Below are 8,411 nucleotides of genomic sequence, written 5' to 3'. Positions count from 1 at the left end.
CAAAATGAAAGAAATGTTAACATGAATTATGTCATTTGTTATGGAAAATACATTGATAGAACTGTTTTCAGGTTATACACTTTCATATGATACAACTTGTGTAAATACTGTGATTACATTTTCTCTTGCCACACCTCTAAAGTTCTATAGCCATTGTTCTGAGAAGCACTGTATAATTTACCATATGAACAGCGGGGATTTCGGGGGGAGTGGTGAGGGAGCACAGTAATGGGGGAACAGACATATCTTGCCGATAGGTGTGAAATGTTGAATGCCGATTGATCAGTAAGAAAGCGCTGATTGATCAGTAAGAAAGTCTCCCCATTGTTCATTCTCTCCCGCCCTCTCTCATGTAAGCACAAGCCCATCAGCCGATAGCCTTGGCGGCGCCTACCATTATGTTTAAACTGTATAAAAGGCAACCCTGATAATCGTCTCTTCAGACTTGTGCTGAACAGACCCCCGGATCTAGGCTGGGCTGCTGTTACGCTCTTGTCTCTTGTTTGCAAGCAATAAATACCGGACTCAGATATTGTGGCTACTCAGGACTTGTTTCTTGATTCTTACCTCCGAAGAGCTGAAGTACAGAGTGGTAAATCCAAGACTTTCACCACAATTTGGGGGCACAATTTGGTCGTCTCTCTGCCAAGAAGGTCAAAACTCGTATACGGACAGGATATATTCCTGGATCCGAAATCCTCCCTTTGAAAGTTCGGAACGCAAAGGTTGAGAGAAAGGCGCCTGAAAGGAGAGGGACAGAGTTCTCAGGCACGGCGAGTCCATAAAGACATTGAACTCGGAAGAGGTGAATCGACAATATTTGTGAATTAAAAATCCGTGTAGGACTAGGTGCTCGCGAAAATTCTAAGCCGGGCTAAGGTCGACTGTTTGTAAATCCCTGGTTGGACCGGGTCGGCAGTTGAAAAGTCCTAGCCGGGCTAGGTCGACTGTTTTGTACGGTTGAAAATCCTAAATCGGGCTGAGGTCGACTGTTTGTAAATCCCTGGTTGGACCGGGTCGGCAGTTGAAAAGTCCTAGCCGGGCTAGGTCGACTGTTTCGTACGGTTAAAAATCCTAAACCGGGCTGAGGTCGACTGTTTGTAAATCCCTGGTTTGACCGAGTCGGCAGTTGAAAATCCTAACCGGGCTAGGTCGACTGTTTGTACCATGCTGCTGGTAAGATAAAGAAGTTACGGAACGGGTCGCGGAAGGTAGATTGGAAGGTTTGGGGATGGAAATCGGAGGTGACAATTAGACGGTCACAACAAGAAAAAGGCGGAGCAGCTAACGATGAAAGAGGAAGGGGGAAGGGGGAGCCAGGGAAGGTAAAGCAAGTTGAATCAAGAAGGTAGACACAAAGTTGAATCAGGAAAGTAACCGCAAGTTAGGTAGGCTAGGGTCTTCTAACCAGTGTCCTATAGTTTTATTGTCTGAGCAGGTTGATGTGGATTTCGACCGCCTCTCTGTCCGCCCACCACGGTACGGCGGAGAATAACCGAGAGTAACCGCCAGTGTCGCCGACTGCAGCTGAAGGACATCATTCCTGTGGAGATGCAGAGGCTGACCAAGTATCCTCTACTGCTTGAGAGCATAGCCAAGTACACACGTACCATAGACTACTACAATTTCACAACGACTACAATTCATGTATGTTCCTGTGATGAGGTTCTCCTACAAGCCCCCTATGTGTTTTTCGCCTCACCTGCACACTTTTTAAACCTTGTCTTTTTAAAACTGCTTTCTCTTTCACCTCCCTTTTTTGCACCTCCGCCCCCTTTACCTAACACCCCCCAACCCACCCCCTCCAGCTCAAAACACTTGTTCACTTTCTGGTGTAGTGCACTTATCGGCCCACATTAACAATGAGATGATGAGTTGATGGATGACTGGTTGACGTTTGGTTGTTGTCTTTGACCCCTAGAGGAGATGGAGGAGAGGGACAAGGTGAAGAGGACAGGAGGCTGCTGCAGGAAGATACTCAACTATGTTAACCAGGCCGTCAAAGAGGCAGAGAACAAACAGGTAACCAGGACCGTGTGAATAGACGCCATTGATTAGACCCAACATTGGTGGTCACATGCCGATGAGGGGTGTGCCGATCTCATATTACTTGTTTCCGTAAATTAGGACTTGATACTGGTAATTGGATAATACTTGTGATCGGACAACCAGGACTGTGATTTAAATGCTGAAAATGAAGGAGCAGGTGGTTTAGAATGCCACTGAGCTGCACAAGTTGGTCAGAATGCATATTAGCAAGCACCTGTCATTATTTATGTGGTATGTTCAATGTTTTGGTTAGTAATATAATGATTCATAATTTACCACAGGACAACATGTGTGATTGTTCAGTGCTCATAAGCGTGTGTGTGTGTGTGTGTGTGTGTGTGTGTGTGTGTGTGTGTTTGTGTGTGTGTGTGTGTGTGTGTGTGTGTGTGTGTGTGTGTGCACACGTTCCTATCCTTACAGGGACTAGAGGACTACCAGAGACGGTTAGACCTGTCCTTACTGAAGCAGAGTGAGAACCCCATGATATCATAGTTCAAGGTGAGGAGGCGCTCCACTACTCTCCCATTCACTTCTAATCAGAAAGTTTCCCTTTAAGGTTCCTGTTTGATTATTTTGAATTTCTGTAAGTTATTCCCTTGCGTCTGTTATCCGTAGCCGTGTATTCTTGTTTGGCATTATGATTGTTTTCTACTCTGTAAAAGCCAAAAATGTTCAGAAAAAGAAAAGAAGAAACTAAAGTTTTGATGATGATTTGATGATTCACATTCTCCTGTCGAATATGGATCTCACCAAGAGGAAGATGGTGCATGAGGGACCTCTCTCCTGGAAGGTCAACAAAGACAAGACAATCGGTACGTTGACATGAATGAAATGTGTTTTAGTGCAGAGAGAAAATACTGCATTTGAATTAATTCATTGTACCGTACACTTCTCATTTAGATTTTTACATTTTACAATGTTTTAAAGTTGAACCCCTCTCTGAAGGTATGAGCTTTAATTCTGACTTCTGAAAGAACATAGATTCCACCAACATCTTTGTGTCCTTTAGAAAAAGAAGTCACTTCCTTCCTGGGTCTGCAAGCCCCGCCCACAGGGTCCAATCCATTCCCAAATCAGAGGAGGAGGAGGAGAAGGAGGAAGAGTCGCCATTGCCAGATAGGGGAGAGGAGGAAGATTTGAAGGAGGTGGAGGTGGAGGTGGTGGTGGAGGAAAAGGAGGAGGAGGAGGAGGAGGAGGAGGAGGTGGAAGAAGGAGCCTTCCTAGACGGCGAGCTGGTAGACAGACTACCCTTCCTCCAGGAGAGGTCACACCAGGGCATCGCCGTCAACCACCAGGAACCTGACGCCTTTTTGAATCCCCCCGTCTAAAGCCGAGGAGGCCCTGAGGACCTGTGAGTTCACTGCCCTGGCCTACCCCAGTAGACTAACAAAGCACGGTGCTATACTGTACCATAACCATGTCATACAGTCAAACTCTTCATGTACGGTCTACTACTCTACATCTATGCTTTTGTTCTGTCAAGAACCTGTGAATTATTTTTTCTATTATTTTCTTCTTTTTTTTTAATTCAATTCTGGGTCTGCTATGGGAGGTGTCTATTTAATTGGTGGAAAGCCGCGGCACCTGTTTTTGGAGAGAATCCGAGTTAGACGGGGAAGTGGAACAGCTTTTTGACCACAAACAATCACCACAAGCTACTGCAAACTAACAAAAGTTATTGTCACAAATTGAAAAAAACAATTCGGGATCAATATATTTTGTTTATGGCATTGAAGAGCCACAGAGAATATTTTTGTTGAACGTTAATGCATAATAAATGCTATTTTGGTTTGAATTCTAACTTTTGATCTCCGCTTTTTTCTCGATCTTGGATTGTGTGTTATTAACCCCGCTCCAGCTTCGACAGTGGCTATTTGAAAGGAGTGTTTTTGTTATTTTGTTATGTTGTTAAAAGAAGCCACAATAGAAATTGTAACACTCCAATCTATAAATCAAGTTATGTGCAATTCTCAGGAAGGAGAAGGACTGGGGAGGAGGGGGAGCCCAACAGGCCTGCCGAGACAGAGAAGAGCCATTCCAACAGCAGCACGCTGTCCAACTGGCGGGACAACATCATCTTCGTCAACAAGGTCTTCCACCAGATACAGATGTGCAGAAGTACCATGGGCTCGGTGTTGTTATTGTTTAATATTGTCTAAAAGTATGAAGAGTAATGTTTTTACACGATAAGGACCCGGACCAGATTAAACAAACGAAACAAACCTACAAACCTAGTATTTTCACTGTGGCAAGATATGATAGAAATACATATACATACATAGTGTAATGCTTATTTGATTTCCTCACGTTCACCACTTGCTTTTGAATGGAGTGTTGATCTGAATGACCCTATGAGATGAGATGAGTTGCATTGGACTGCCCTCTAGTGGACGGACAGTATCACTCCATCGAAGACACATTCTTAGAAATTTGACTCGAACACACTCATTCTCAGGATGAAAATAGAGATTGTGTGTGTGCAGTCAGGAGAAGGAGAGGGACAATCTCCTGGAATTATATGATATAATTATAATTCTATAATAATGATAATTATGATGTATTATCTTAATATATTATAATATATTGGTCACATGGTGACTAAGGCTGATGGCGATAGGCGCCCCTGCGGCGAGGAGAGAGAGAGACATTCACCAGGGCATCTGTGCCTTTAAGAGAGTGGGCGGAAGTTATATGTTTTTGGTTCCGGGTGCATTGTCATGCCCGCTCAGTGTTGTTGTTAGTTGTATTTTATGTGGAGAGTAAACAGACTCGACTTGCCTTCGCCTCCTTGTCTCATTGTTTACCGCACCTCCACATTGGTGACCCCGTGAGAAGAATATGTCGACATCCGAAGATGGCAACGACTACCCTGCAATGCCTGGACCGAGCGGGGCGGGAGAAGCGGCAAATGCTAACATCTACGCCGCGACCATCAAGTTGCCTGACTTTTGGCAGCGCAACCCACGGCCGTGGTTTCAGCACATTGAAGCCCAGTTCCAGCTAAGAGGTATAACGCAAGATGTGACGAGGTACTTCCATGTGGTGGCGGCGTTGGATGCCTCGACTACGGCCAGAGGCTCCACCAGCTGTCGGCAAGTACGCCGCACTCAAAGCTTTCCTCTTGAGACTTTTCGAACTGTCAGAAATGGAGAAGGCAGACCGCCTGCTGTCCCTCAACGGCCTAGGGGATAGCAGGCCGTCCGAATTAATGGAGAAAATGCTGGCTGTGCTGGGCTCAGCTGATCCCTCATTCCTTTTTACTCACATTTTCCTGCGGCAGCTCCCAGCGCCTGTACGCACTGCGCTAGCCAGCTCCTCCTTCTCCTCCTCCAAGGACTACCGTGAGCTGGCTGCGGAAGCAGACACGATTTTCCTTGCCAAACGGCAGCAGTTTGTTCACGCGCTGCTCCCTACCCTGGGCGCTTCGACCCCGCCCCCCCCTTCGGAGGACACCATGGGCACCGCAGCCGCGGTGACGGCCCGCTGCCAGCGCGACGACGGGTTGTGTTATTACCATGCCAGGTTTGGAGCTAAGGCTAAGCAGTGTCGCCAACCATGCAGTTTCGCGGTGCCGGGAAACGCCAGGGCCGGCGCTCATTAGCAGCTATGGGTGCTGGCCGTGACTGCAGGCTGCTGTTTGTCACCGACTCCATCTCCGGCCGGCGTCTGTTGGTCGACTCGGGCGGCCAGCGCAGCATCCTGCCAGCTCTGCCCGTGGACACCATGGCTGGCGGACACGGCCCACAGATGGACGCCGCCAACGGCACGCCTATACGTACCTACGGCACCAGGTATGTGGAGGTGTGTTTTCGGCGGGCGGCGTTTCGGCTGGGACTTCGTTATGGCCGCTGTGTCTACGCCGATCCTGGGCGCGGACTTCCTCTGTGCCTTCAGGTTGCTGGTGGATGTTACGAACTGCCGCCTGATCGATGCTGTGGCCTTTGCTACATACCCCTGCACGCTTGGAGGGGTTGGCGGGCTCTGCCTGTCAAACACATTCGCCACCGGGGATCAGTATCAGCGCCTACTGGCCGAGTTCCCTGTCCTCACCACACCCACGTTCTCGTCGGCAGTGGCTAAGCACGGCGTAGAGCACCACATCACCACCGTCGGCCCTCCAGTCTACGCTCGTGCTCGGCGCCTCGACTCTGCTAAGCTCGTGATTGCCAGGGAGGAGTTTGCCACCATGGAACGCCTCGGCATCGTGCGCCGCTCGAACAGCCCGTGGGCCTCCCCCCTGCACATGGTGACTAAGGCTGATGGCGGTAGGCGCCCCTGCGGCGATTTCCGTCGCCTGAACAACGCCACGACTGCCGACCGGTATCCCGTCCCGCACATACAGGACTTCTCCGCCCACCTGGCGGGGGCCACGATCTTTTCCAAGGTGGACCTGGTGCGAGGATACCACCAGGTAAAGGTCCAACCACTGGACGTCCCCAAGACAGCGGTCATCACGCCCTTTGGCCTGTTTGAGTTCCTGCGGATGCCTTTCGGCCTTAAAGGGGCGGCGCAGACGTTTCAGTGCCTGATGGACTCTGTGCTGCGGGACATGCCGTTCTTGTTCGTCTATTTGGATGACATTCTGGTGGCCAGCGTGTGTGCAGAGGAGCACCTGACACACCTCCGGCTGCTGTTCGAGCGGCTCAGCGAGCACGGCCTCATCGTCAACCCGGCCAAGTGTCAGTTTGGCCTGTCGTCCATTACCTTCCTCGGACACCACGTTACTCCACAGGGAGCGGTCCCCCTTCCCGCCAGGGTGGACGCCGTCGCCAGTTTCCCACGCCCCCGCACTGTGAAGTCCCTGCAGGAGTTCCTGGGCATGGTGAACTTTTACAACAGGTTCATTCCCCATGCGGCTCACCTCATGCGGCCCTTGTACGGGGCCCTGCGGGGAAAAGGGCCCAAGGATGACGTGGACTGGTCCCCGGGGAGGGACGGAGCTTTCGACGCAGCCAAGGCTGCGCTGGCCACCGCGGCGCTGCTGGCGCACCCATCTCCCACTGCCCCGGTCGCCCTCACGACAGACGCATCAGACTACGCAGTGGGAGCGGTGTGTGAGCAGTGGGTGAGCGGGGCCTGGCAGCCCCTGGCCTTCTTCAGTAAGCAGCTTCGCGACAACGAGAGGAAGTACAGCACCTTCGACAGGGAGCTCCTGGGTCTCTTCCTCGCCACCCGACACTTCAGGTTCCTGTTGGAGGGCCGCCGGTTCACCGCCTTCGTGGACCACAAGCCGCTGACATTCGCCATGGCCAAAACCGCGGAGCCGTGGCTCGGGTCGACAGCAGCGTCAGCTCTCTGCCATCTCCGAGTTCACCACGGACATCCAGCATGTGTCTGGCAAGGACAACTCTGTCGCCGACTGCCTTTCCCGGTCGGTCGTGGGGTCCGTGCACTTGGGACTGGATTACGCTGCCATGGCCGCTGACCAGGCCACGGACTCGGACATTCAAGCCTACCGGACGGCCCCCACTGGGCTGCGGCTGGAGGACGTGGTGTTTGATGACGCCAAAGCCACGCTAGTCTGCGACGTCTCCACTGGCCAACCGCGCCCCATGGTGCCTGCTGGCTGGCGGCGCCGTGTTTTCGACACCATCCACGGCCTTTCCCACCCGGGCGTGAAAGCCTCCACTAGGTTGGTGGGGGCCAAGTTCGTCTGGCCGGGCCTCAGAAAGGACATCAGGACGTGGGCTGACTCCTGCGTGGCGTGCCAGCGTGCCAAGGTACAACGCCATATCAAGGCCCCTTTGGCACCATTTCTGGTGCCGGAGAGGCGGTTCGACCATGTCAACGTGGACCTGGTGGGCCCCCTGCCCCCCTCCCTCGGGTTCACTCACCTCCTCACCATGGTGGACAGAACCACCAGGTGGCCGGAAGCCGTTCCCCTGTCGTCTATCACATCAGCAGAGGTGGCCCGGGCATTCATCGCGTGCTGGGTTGCCCGGTTCGGCACGCCGGCTGACCTCACCTCCGACAGGGGCCCACAGTTCACATCAGAGCTTTGGACTGCGGTGGCTGAGGGCCTGGGGGTGAAGCTCCACCGCACTACGGCGTACAACCCGCAGGGCAACGGACTTTGTGAGAGGTTCCATCGCTCCATGAAGGCTGCTCTGCGGGCCAGCCTTACGGACAGCAACTGGGCCGACCGCCTCCCGTGGGTCATGCTCGGTCTTCGTTCTGCTCCCAAGGAGGACCTCCAGACCTCATCCGCCGAGCTGGTGTACGGCCAGCCACTGCGAGTTCCGGGGGAGTTCCTCCCGGAGGCCGCATCCCCCTGGTCTGCCGACTCTCATCGGGCGGTGTCCCGGGGCGTCGCTGATGCCTTTGTCCCCATCCCAACATCTCGCCACTGCGTCCCCCAGTCC

The sequence above is a fragment of the Argentina silus genome (genome assembly GCF_951799395.1).
Source record: "Argentina silus genome assembly, chromosome: Y".
In the NCBI taxonomy this organism is placed as follows: domain Eukaryota; kingdom Metazoa; phylum Chordata; class Actinopteri; order Argentiniformes; family Argentinidae; genus Argentina; species Argentina silus.
This window is presented reverse-complemented; position numbering follows the sequence as displayed.